We start from the raw sequence: 12,821 nt of genomic DNA on the forward strand, positions 1-12,821 counted from the left end.
AAGATTAACAATTATGCCAAGGCTGCTTTACCATGCGTTTGCAAATGCGTGCGGACTAAACCCCTGTTTTTAACGCATACTGTTAGACAGGTTAATTTGGTTGTCTGCGAGCTGGTGGTAAGTAGGCTTTGGTTTTTCCCTGGGCATTCCCCAGACCTTGTTGTTACCTGTTGTTTAGCCTTCCAAAGCCACTTACTGCGATAGCCAGCTATAGATGAGGGCGGTGGGCAAGTTCTTGATAACACGGTAGTGTTTGCATTGGTCCAGCAGTGCACCAACACCTTTGCTGCCATTGTGCTCCTGCTGGGTGTTTGGTGTGTTCCTGTACCTTTAAGGAGGGGTGGCTCCCCTTCAGTCCACCTGCCCTCATCTAACCATCAGAATGCATGTGCCTCCACTGCGGGGACACCATGTTAGTGTTAGGACCACAGATACCAGGGTGCCTTGACGTGGCTCTGTGGCTCATGCATGCGTTTGCAAATGCGTGCGGACTAAACCCCTGTTTTTAACGCATACTGTTAGACAGGTTAATTTGGTTGTCTGCGAGCTGGTGGTAAGTAGGCTTTGGTTTTTCCCTGGGCATTCCCCAGACCTTGTTGTTACCTGTTGTTTAGCCTTCCAAAGCCACTTACTGCGATAGCCAGCTATAGATGAGGGCGGTGGGCAAGTTCTTGATAACACGGTAGTGTTTGCATTGGTCCAGCAGTGCACCAACACCTTTGCTGCCATTGTGCTCTTGCTGGGTGTTTGGTGTGTTCCTGTACCTTTAAGGAGGGGTGGCTCCCCTTCAGTCCACCTGCCCTCATCTAACCATCAGAATGCATGTCCCTCCACTGCGGGGACACCATGTTAGTGTTAGGACCACAGATACCAGGGTGCCTTGACGTGGCTCTGTGGCTCACGCATGCGTTTGCAAATGCGTGCGGACTAAACCCCTGTTTTTAACGCATACTGTTAGACAGGTTAATTTGGTTGTCTGCGAGCTGGTGGTAAGTAGGCTTTGGTTTTTCCCTGGGCATTCCCCAGACCTTTTGTTACCTGCTTTACCTCTTAGCCCTTGTACACACGGTAGGACATTCCGACAACATTTAGATTTTTTCTGACGGATTTTGTCCGAAACTGGTGTTGCATACACACGGTTGGACAAAGTTGTCAAAAAATCCGATCGTTCGGAACGTGATGACGTTCATTCGTTGCGACGGGACTACGTTGTGGCTAGTAGCCTATAGCTTTGGTCTCGTAATTTGATCTGAGCATGCATGGCACTTTGTCGGATCGTAATTCTCTACAAACGATCGGACAAAGTCTGATCGGATCATGTTGTCGGAAAATTTTATATCCAGCTCTCAAACTTTGTTGGTCGGACATTTCAACGGAAAAAGTCCGATATAGCCCACACACAGTCGGATTATCCTTTTCCGTCTGAATTTCCGACCTTGTGTACAAGGGCTTACAAGCATTACCAATTAGGACCCACAGAGTTTCTTTCGTAAGCTTCGAACAACCTTTACTAATTATGTATGGCAGGGCAAACATCCACAGCTTAGGAGATCTCTTTTACTGTGACCAAAGCTCAGAGGAGGGGTTGGATTTCCCGGCCCAACACTATATTGCACAGCGGCCAACATGAATAGAGTAGTAGACTTGGGCAGACACCTAAATCATAAACTATGGGTCTCCTTGGAGCAGGAAGCAGTACCGATCCCCCTGGCGGGTCTGCCCTGGAGTGGGACCAGATATTCCCGGTTTTCTCCCTCACACCCATTAATCAAACCCACTCTACTCAAGCTCCGCAGATACTATAGAATAGCAGAGATGGACAGTTTGTCTTCTCCATTAACGCTTATTATAGGACACCCGGACTTTACTCCAGGTATCTCTTACAGAGCCTTCTGGCTTTAACCTGACAGGAAATTGGTTAAAGCATCTTCCTTTCTTGGGTCCTCTGAGTGGATTAACCCCACAAGCTTGTACCCCACCCTTAATTTCTCCATATTGGGCAAATGGAAGATCTCACAAATATCACACTTTATTAGATCCCTCCCAGATCATGGTTGCTTTCGTAGACAACCTACTCCGTTGAAAGATCTATGCATGGGAGATGAGCCGGTATGGAGATCTCTATTCTGTTCTAACAATATTCTACTGACAGCAACATCTCAACATGACCCCCCCGTATAGGAAGAAATAGGAGAGAGACCTCAACATTACATTCACAGAAGATCGAAAGAACCATATCCTTCTATTTGTGCACAGGTCATCCCTGTGCAGCAAGTATCAAGAGATCACTTTCAAGATTCTGAAGCGCTGGTACACCCTCGGGCTAGCATCAATATTCCCAGGACATAGCCCTTTGTGCTGGAGGTGTGGTACCCAGACTGGCACATTACTCCCCATCTTCTGGGAATGTCAGACATTGGCTCCCTTTTGGAGACAGGTTTTGAAGATCATCCACAAGCTTATCGATATATCTCTTCATGAAAACCTGGCAGCTGTTCGCCTGAATTTGACCCCAATGTCTTGTAAGCAATATCACAAATCTTTACTGAAACACCTTTTAAACGCAGCAAGGGCTTGCGTCCCCAGCATGTGGAAGCAACAGTCTCTGCCTTCAGTGTCGCAGTGGTTTACCAGGGTGAACGACATACAGCAGGAAAAATTCCCGATATGCGATGATCAATATGTACTGCCCCAACGACACCAGGAATGAGAGCCATGTTTGTTATAGTTTAAGTCCTACAAGAAGCTCCTCACTGTACAATGGCTCGGTACTAGTGATGGACGAACGTTTCGCCCGGCGGTCGTTTCGCGGCGAATTTCCGACATTCGCGGTCCGCACGTTCGAACGCCTTTTTCCGTCGTTCGCCGCGGCGGACTTACGTGTTTAATGTATACAAGAACTTTAACCTTTGGTGACACGTTTATCATGTGATACAGGACAGCCAATTGAGACATGACAGCACATGGACACTTGGACATTCCCCCTAACCTATAAATACACCCGATCCGGTGGCCATTTTACATTCTTTCTTCTGTTACGATAGGGACAGGTTCCTGTGTGGAGTAGGGAGAGATAAACCACTAGCTATTTGGTACACAAAAGTTCTTTTCAGGACTGGTATAGGTGTTAGGTGTTGATAGGTTTGCTGTGCTGCTGATTCTTGCAGCAGCCTGAGTGTCTTTTGTTAGTTTAGAGAAAGGGAAAGGACGGTGTATGCTACAGGGACAGCCAGATTAGTCTTTCATCATCATCATCATCATCATCATCATTAGCTGTTACTATCAAGGTCCACAAAAGAGCTGTTCCAGTAACCACTAATCGTTCTCTTTTTTTGCCAATTTGTATAGGGACAGGAAGGAAGCAGTGTTGTCAGGCAGTGAGGGTAATTTTAAAGACTAGCTGTTATTATTAGTTCCACAAAGGTTCTTTTCAGGACTGGTATCAGTGGTACAGTAATAGGCTTGTACATGTATAATATTCTTTCTTCCAAATATAGAAAGGATATTATACTTGACTGCTGCCCTTCTGCTGCAGTCTGCTAAACATTCACAACTCACTTGTTCCACAAAAGTTCTTATAAGGACTGGTAACTTGGTATAGGGTGCTACGGTACATAGGCTTGAGTGCGGTACAGTCTGCTGTTCTGTAAGGACCGCTATCGGTCCACAATAGATAGGGTTGACGTGCACCACTGCTGACCGCTGCCCTATACTGCAGCAGTCCTTCAGCGGTATAGGGACTGACGTACAGTCTGCTAATCACTAACACACAACCTGCTTGTTCCACAAAAGTTCTTATAAGGACTGGTAACTTGGTATAGGGTGCTACGGTACATAGGCTTGAGTGCGGTACAGTCTGCTGTTCTGTAAGGACCGCTATCGGTCCACAATAGATAGGGTTGACGTGCACCACTGCTGACCGCTGCCCTATACTGCAGCAGTCCTTCAGCGGTATAGGGACTGACGTACAGTCTGCTAAACACTAATACACAACCTGCTTGGTCCACAAAAGTTCTTATAAGGACTGGTAACTTGGTATAGGGTGCTACGGTACATAGGCTTGAGTGCGGTACAGTCTGCTGTTCTGTAAGGACCGCTATCGGTCCACAATAGATAGGGTTGACGTGCACCACTGCTGACCGCTGCCCTATACTGCAGCAGTCCTTCAGCGGTATAGGGACTGACGTACAGTCTGCTAAACACTAATACACAACCTGCTTGGTCCACAAAAGTTCTTATAAGGACTGGTAACTTGGTATAGGGTGCTACGGTACATAGGCTTGAGTGCGGTACAGTCTGCTGTTCTGTAAGGACCGCTATAGGTCCACAATAGATAGGGTTGACGTGCACCACTGCTGACCGCTGCCCTATACTGCAGCAGTCCTTCAGCGGTATAGGGACTGACGTACAGTCTGCTAAACACTAATACACAACCTGCTTGGTCCACAAAAGTTCTTATAAGGACTGGTAACTTGGTATAGGGTGCTACGGTACATAGGCTTGAGTGCGGTACAGTCTGCTGTTCTGTAAGGACCGCTATCGGTCCACAATAGATAGGGTTGACGTGCACCACTGCTGACCGCTGCCCTATACTGCAGCAGTCCTTCAGCGGTATAGGGACTGACGTACAGTCTGCTAAACACTAATACACAACCTGCTTGGTCCACAAAAGTTCTTATAAGGACTGGTAACTTGGTATAGGGTGCTACGGTACATAGGCTTGAGTGCGGTACAGTCTGCTGTTCTGTAAGGACCGCTATCGGTCCACAATAGATAGGGTTGACGTGCACCACTGCTGACTGCTGCCCTATACTGCAGCAGTCCTTCATCGGTATAGGGACTAAGAGTTTTGTCACAGGGTCATTTAAAAAATGACAGGCAGAGGAAGAGGCAGGCCCTTCCGCAGGGGTGGTAGGGGTAGGGCAGGAGCAACAGGCTTGAGCCAAAGTGGGAAGTTGCAGAAGGTGCGTTCAATTACTTTAAAGGATGCACCAGACTTAGTTGAGTGGCTCGCTCAGCCTTACTCTTCTGCACCCTCCTCATCCTCTCGATCTGCACCCTCTTCTTCACTCTCTGCTATGTGCACCCCCAAAGACACTACCACCAACAACACGACCACCACCACCACCACCACATACCTTCCGCTTGAGTCACTGGAATTATTTTCCGATCCATATCAAGAGGACATTTCTGATGCGCAGCCACTCTTGGTATTGGATCAGGAAGAGGAGGTAGCAACAAGCGCTACTCAGCAGTCTGACGACAGTACCCAGATCAGCCCAAGGAGGAGGTTGGTCCCCGGTGTTGCTGCCTACTCCGAGATCTCTACTTATAGCGGTGGGGAAGGTGACGTTGATGATGACGTGTCTAGTGATGTCACGTGGGTGCCCACAAGAGAGGAAGAGGAGGGGAGTTCAGAGGGAGATATGGACCAGCAGATAGGGAGGAGAAGCAGCAATGACTTACATTGCACAGCAGGGACAAAGCAGACTGCAAATGTATCAGGAGCGAGTCATCGACCATGTACGGTCACATCTGGCGCTCCCAGGACACCGGCACATGGCTCCGCAGTGTGGGCTTTTTTTAACGTGTCCGCTGCTGACAATAGCGTTGCCATCTGCAATCTTTGCAGTCAACGCGTTAGTCGCGGTAAGCCCAATACTCACCTAGGGACGACCGCCTTAAGAAGGCACATGAGCAGCCATCACCGAGCCCAGTGGGAGCAACGGAACACACAAAGCCACACTGCAGGCTCTCACCGTCCAGCCTCGTCTTCTACTTCTCCTTCTCCTCTCTCCTCACAATTGTCCTCCACTCCACCTTCCATCACGCCAAGCTCACATTTTTCTGCAAAAAGGCAGGCTTCCGTGGGCCTAATGTTTGAGCGTAAAAAAATGATGACGCCGGATAACCCTCTTGCCCAACGGTTGGCGGCTGGCTTGTCAGAACTCATAGCCCGCCAACTACTGCCATATAAACTGGTGGACTCGGAGGCCTTTCGCAAATTTGTGGCCATTGGAACACCACAATGGAAGGTCCCAGGAAGGAAGTATTTCTCAGAGAAGGGCATCCCAGAGCTATATGGCCATGTTCAGCGGCAAGTGAATGTATCTCTGGCACACAGTGTCGGTGCCAAGATACATCTGACCACAGACACGTGGTCTAGCAAACATGGGCAGGGAAGGTATATCAGTTTTACTGCCCACTGGGTGAACCTTCTGACGGCCGTCAAGCATGTAACCCGTGGCACCCGTGTAGATTTGGTTTTACCGCCACGGATTGCATGCAGGCCTGACTCTTCTTCTCCTCCTCCTACTCCATCCTCCTCCCTCTCCTCCTCAGCTGCCTCCTCCTTTTCCGCTGCTAGCGTCTCTTCCGCTGCACCGCCCAAGCTCCCCAGAACCTATTCCACATGCCAGGTGAGACGTTGCCATGCCGTGCTGCGTCTGTTGTGCCTGGAAGCAAAGAGCCACACTGGCCCGGCACTCCTTTCAGCTTTGCGTTCACAGGCAGATGAGTGGCTAACACCGCTCAATTTGACAGTTGGTAAAGTGGTGTGTGACAACGGTGCCAATCTGCTTAGCGCATTGAAACAGGGCAAAATCACGCACGTGCCGTGCATGGCACACGTCTTAAACTTGGTCGTGCAGCGATTCCTTGTCAAATACCCTGGGGTCCAGGACATCTTGCGGCAGGCAAGGAAAATCTCGGCCCATTTCAGAAGATCTTACACGGCCATGGCTCGCCTTGCTGACATTCAGCGGCGACACCATCTGCCGGTCAGACGTCTTATTTGCGATTGCCCGACGCGATGGAACTCAACCTTCTATATGCTTGATAGGCTGCTCCAGCAGAAACGTGCAGTTAACGTCTACCTGTATGAACTCTGCGAAAGAAACGGTTCTGGGGAGCTGGGTTTTTTTTCACCGCGCCAGTGGCTGCTCATGCGCGACACATGCAGACTTCTGCGGCCATTTGAGGAGATCACCAAACTGGTCAGTCGCAGCCATGGCGCCATCAGTGACATGGTACCTTATGCCTTCTTTCTGGAGCGTGCATTGCGTCGTGTCATTGATCAGGCTGTGGAGGAGCAGGAGCGGGAAGATGAGGAAGTCGCAATGCTGGATGAATTCCCAGGGGGGGCTACTCTATCTGAGACAAGTCAACAACAGGAGTCTGATGAGGAGTCAGAGGAGGATGGTGCCGGGGCGGATGAGCAGGAGCAAGAAGAGCATGCTTTAAACCTTTCTGGGATCCCTGTTGTGCGAGGATGGGGAGAGGAGAATGAAGAGGACGACATTATCCTGGATGATGAGCAGGAGCCAGGCCACCACACCGCTTCCACTTTAGTGCAAATGGGGGCCTTCATGCTCCAGTGTTTTAATAGGGACCCCCGTATAAAAAGCATGAGGGTCAAGGACCAGTACTGGGTGGCAACGTACTTAGACCCCCGGTACAAACACAAAATGGCGGAAATGTTACCGCCGTCGCAGAGGGCTGTCAGAATGCAGCACTTCCAGGCCTTGCTTCGAGAAATGCTGCATTCTGCTTTTGCGTGCGCTGGCAGAGGAGCAATTCCCACTCCCAGAGAAGGATTTGCGGGTACCAATCCAACAGCGCCTGCAAGAAGAGGCCGGTTTGAAGATGTGTTGGTGACTTCGGATATGAGGTCATTCTTTCAGCCGACCCATCGACAGGTGTCATCCGGATCCAGCATCAGGGAACGCCTAGACCGTCAGGTGTCCGACTACATTGGGTTAACGGCCGATGTGGACGCTCTGAGGAGTGATGAACCCCTAGACTACTGGGTGGGCAGGCTTGACCTCTGGCCAGAGCTTGCCCAATTTGCAATCGAACTGTTGGCTTGCCCCTCATCCAGTGTCCTGTCCGAAAGGACGTTCAGCGCAGCAGGGGGGATTGTGACCGATAAGCGTACTCGCCTAGCTCACGACAGTGTTAACTACCTCACATTTCTAAAAATGAATGAGGCATGGATCTCGGAGGAATTCAACACATGTGACCAGTAGACCATGTATATGTCTATAAACTATTTTTTTAATCAAGCACACAGACCTTCTTAATTCATTTGGCTCACTTCCTTGACCCAAAAAAGCACACCGTACTATATGCCCCTACCCTCCTCTTTGAAGAGGTTGAGCGGTGTCATATTTCTACTGGGGCTGCTTATGATATCCCTGTGCTGTGCTGACTTCCTCCTGGGGGTTCTTATTATGAAGGGATCACACTATCCCTGTGCTGTGCTGACTTCCTCCTGGGGGTTCTTATTATGAGGGGATCACACCATCCCTGTGCTGTGCTGACTTCCTCCTGGGGCTGCTTACGGTGCTGCTGTCAGTGCTGTATGTCACGGTGCTGCTGTCAGCGCTGTATGTCACGGTGCTGCTGTCAGCGCTGTATGTCACGGTGCTGCTGTCAGCGCTGTATGTCACGGTGCTGCTGTCAGCGCTGTATGTCACGGTGCTGCTGTCAGCGCTGTATGTCACGGTGCTGCTGTCAGCGCTGTATGTCACGGTGCTGCTGTCAGCGCTGTATGTCACGGTGCTGCTGTCAGCGCTGTATGTCACGGTGCTGCTGTCAGCGCTGTATGTCACGGTGCTGCTGTCAGTGCTCTGTATTACGGTGCTGCTGTCAGATGCCTCTATCACGGTGCATGTGTCATTCCGGTATGTCACGCTGCTGGTGATCATCTCCTGCACCCTCTTCTTTGCCTACCCTGGTCCCTGACCTTCCCTCTCCTCCATTGCCTTCATTAGCTCCATAGTCCTGAATTGTTAGAACAATTTCCCAAATAAAATAAAAATGCTTGTAGTTATCGATCCCAAATTCACCTCATACATGTATTATGTCATTGTCCAGATGGTGGGACTACGTTTTACCCCCTAATAATTACCACGTGGCCGCAAATTCGACATGAAGGTTTGCAAAGTTCGCCTCCCATTGAAGTCAATGGGGCCCGCGGCGAACGTTCGGTTTCGCGAACGTTTGGGTCCGTTCGCATTTCGCTTTCGCGAAACGTCCCGTCGGAAGTTCGTCCATCACTACTCGGTACCCTCTAGTTAGAGACACATTTATTTCACCCTATTTTTTTCTCATAGGTGTGTGTATGACCCAGAAAACTACCTTTTGGTTATATTTTAAGGTTCTCACCACAGTAATGTTTGAAAAGTAGACTACATTAGAAGTAAAGACATTAACCTACAGTTGATCATTTTTTACATATGGCTGTTAAAGAACTTTGTTGTTTTTCTCACTTATATCCGATGCATATTTGAAGTGATGGACTTAATCTATTTCTAGATGTCTTTAATTACCGTATGTAATACCATGTCTTGTTGTATATGCCACATAACTTAAATAAAGAATAAAAAAAAGAAAAAAAAAAAAGAAAATGTAATAGCATATAGCCAGCTTTTGAATTGCTGCTGGGAGAGAAACTCATTCTTCGGATGCACCAGTATATGCAGCTTCGTGGATTGATAAGGTTAAAAACAATGTATGATAACAAAAAAAGATAAATAAGCTTTAAAACATTGTACATAGAGTTTTTATTTTTTTATTTTTTAGCAGGGCTGGAGAGTATAGGACTAGAGAAACACATCAAGATTAAAGTGAAACTTCACCCAAGAGGAGAAGTTATTCTTTTCTGCTTTGTCCCCCCACCTCTTCAACTTTTGGCCCTTTTTGGGGGGGTGCGGCGTGGGTACCTAGTTTTGATATGTATCTACTCCCACTTCCACTTAGATCACCTAACACCCCCCCCCCCCCCCTTTTTGCCCACAGTCTTCTGGGACACATCAAAAGTCCCAGAAGGCTGCAAACCTATTTCTAATAAAAATAATGCCCAGTTCTAGGGCGAACCAATCACATCCACAGCCAAGTATTCTAGTAAAGTCAAAGGGTGGGGTGGAATGGTTCCCTCCCATATAATGGATAGGATTTTTAAGGATATGAGATTGTCACTGAGAGGAGCACCAAAACACAAATTATATTTATTTATATTTAAAAGTTCAATCTATTGTACAAACATCAATAAAACCCTCATAAAAACACATTGAAGTGTGAATAACATATGGCCCAAAGCCTAAAGTACTTCTTCCTATTCAACAAGGAAATTCTTGAGCATAGAGTAGTCCAATGCATTTCACTGAGCTCACTCCCCACTTTTTTTTATTCAAATAGATTTTTATTGAGAAGAAAAAGAAGAAAATACATAAACACAGAAGTGCCAGGACACAATGACATATTGTTATAATAACGTACACACAGAAGTTGTAAGATTGGTAGCAAGTATACAAATACCATTCTTTGTAAACTGTATCCTGTGAGATTAGTAACAAAAAGAGAAAGAAAATAAACCATAAAACTCATCTAAGAGCTGATCATCTATAGTATTGCCTAGCATGTAAAGGAGATGATAACCAGTTATTCAAAATAGCACTCACAACACTATAGGTCGAGAGACGTAATACGTCAACATTTTTGAACATGGTAAGAAGGGGGAGACAAAAAGAGGGGGGGGGGAAGTGCAGGGAGAGGAGGCAGTCTTTGCTAAAGTATGCATACTATTAGTCGCAGTTATACAATTCAGCCATTATCCTGGAACCGACAGTTCCAGGCAGACCAATATGCCCTGTATTTTGCTATATAACAACAATACTGCGCAATGGTCGGCGAAAGAGAAATAAGGATAAACTGAAGGCTGCTAACACGCTAAAATTGGGATCTTTTTAGCTGGGAAAAGTGTCAAAAATAAAGTGTAAGCGCCCAACTTATATGTATATAACTCTTAAAGTGATATAACAAAATACAAACGTATGTGCACACATGTGTAGCAAATAAGTGTAGTGTGACCCCAAAAGAGATGGGGATAATACTGGTATATATATCAAAAGAAAAAAAAATTGATAAAATAAAATAAAAAGTGACAACCTGTAAATGTGTGCATAAAATCAATTGAAAACTGTATAAATGCTAATCCCAGTGAAGAGAGAAACAAAACAAAAACCAATCAGCATAAACACATGGAAGTATAACTAGTAAAAGTGATAAAGTCCATAATGAGACGTGCAAAATATCAGTCCCAATGTGCTACGGTATCAACCGAGATCCTGTGTTGTTGTGACCAAAAAGATGTTCCACCCTGTGACGCTTCCACCACCTTGCGGAGTGCAGGCTTACCGGATGAATATGACCCAAGCAGACATACGCCTCAGGGGTCAACAAGAGCTTGTAATCTCGGCTAAAGTAGTCCCAAATTAGGTGTTCCAATCGTGCCACATACGGTTCATACAGACGACTGGGTGTAATCACTGTTTTTCATATACATGGACAACTCCGACAACAGCTCAGGCATGGAAGATGAAGAAACAAAGCCAACATGGCATAATAACGTTTAAAAAAAAAAGACCTTTAATAAAAATAGTTCAAACTCACATTTCCAAAATGATCAACAAAGCATATCAGAGGAAATAGGCAGTGGCGGAGTCCTCCCGACGCGTTTCGACCTACAGGTCATCATCTGCCCCAGATGCCTATTTCCTCTGATATGCTTTGTTGATCATTTTGGAAATGTGAGTTTGAACTATTTTTATTAAAGGTCTTTTTTTAAAAAACGTTATTATGCCATGTTGGCTTTGTTTCTTCATCTTCCATGCCTGAGCTGTTGTCGGAGTTGTCCATGTATATGAAAAACAGTGATTACACCCAGTCGTCTGTATGAACCGTATGTGGCACGATTGGAACACCTAATTTGGGACTACTTTAGCCGAGATTACAAGCTCTTGTTGACCCCTGAGGCGTATGTCTGCTTGGGTCATATTCATCCAGTAAGCCTGCACTCCGCAAGGTGGTGGGAGCGTCACAGGGTGGAACATCTTTTTGGTCACAACAACACAGGATCTCGGTTGATACCGTAGCACATTGGGACTGATATTTTGCACGTCTCATTATGGACTTTATCACTTTTACTAGTTATACTTCCATGTGTTTATGCTGATTGGTTTTTGTTTTGTTTCTCTCTTCACTGGGATTAGCATTTATACAGTTTTCAATTGATTTTATGCACACATTTACAGGTTGTCACTTTTTATTTTATTTTATCAATTTTTTTTTTCTTTTGATATATATACTAGTATTATCCCCATCTCTTTTGGGGTCACACTACACTTATTTGCTACACATGTGTGCACATACGTTTGTATTTTGTTATATCACTTTAAGAGTTATATACATATAAGTTGGGCGCTTACACTTTATTTTTGACGCCCTGTATTTTGCGCCTGTACCGTCTCGGTATGCTAAAAAATTTTCATATGCCGAAATGATAGTGACCTTTGTAATCAGTTCACGCATTGTGGGGATGTCCCTTGATTTCCAACATTGCACTATCAGGGACCTCGCTGCCAATATAACGTTCATAGCTATGGCTCTCAGTGGTAGGGGGTAAACCAACATATCTATACTCAGCAATGCTTTTTCGGGAGATGACTTGTTCAGAACACCTGTGATTGTCGCTACTAGCTTGAAAACTTCATTCCAGAAGCTCCGCAAGTGCGGGCATGACCACCACATATGTATAAGTGTGCCCACCTGGCCACATCCTCTCCAGCAAAGATTGGATTGTCCCTCTGAAAATTTAGCTGTAATATAGGGGGTAAAATGCCACCTAGCTGTGAGTTTAATCGCCAGTTCCCAATAATTTGAACACCTTGAGAATCGGATATTGTCTTTAATTGCTGATAACCACTGTCTATCCGTAAATTGTTTCCCAAGATCTGACTCCCATTTCACCAAGTGTCCAA

This window comes from Lithobates pipiens, unplaced genomic scaffold (genome assembly GCF_037356315.1).
Source record: "Lithobates pipiens isolate NorthernLeopardFrog02 unplaced genomic scaffold, aLitPip1_a1.2 Scaffold_19, whole genome shotgun sequence".
In the NCBI taxonomy this organism is placed as follows: Eukaryota; Metazoa; Chordata; class Amphibia; order Anura; family Ranidae; genus Lithobates; species Lithobates pipiens.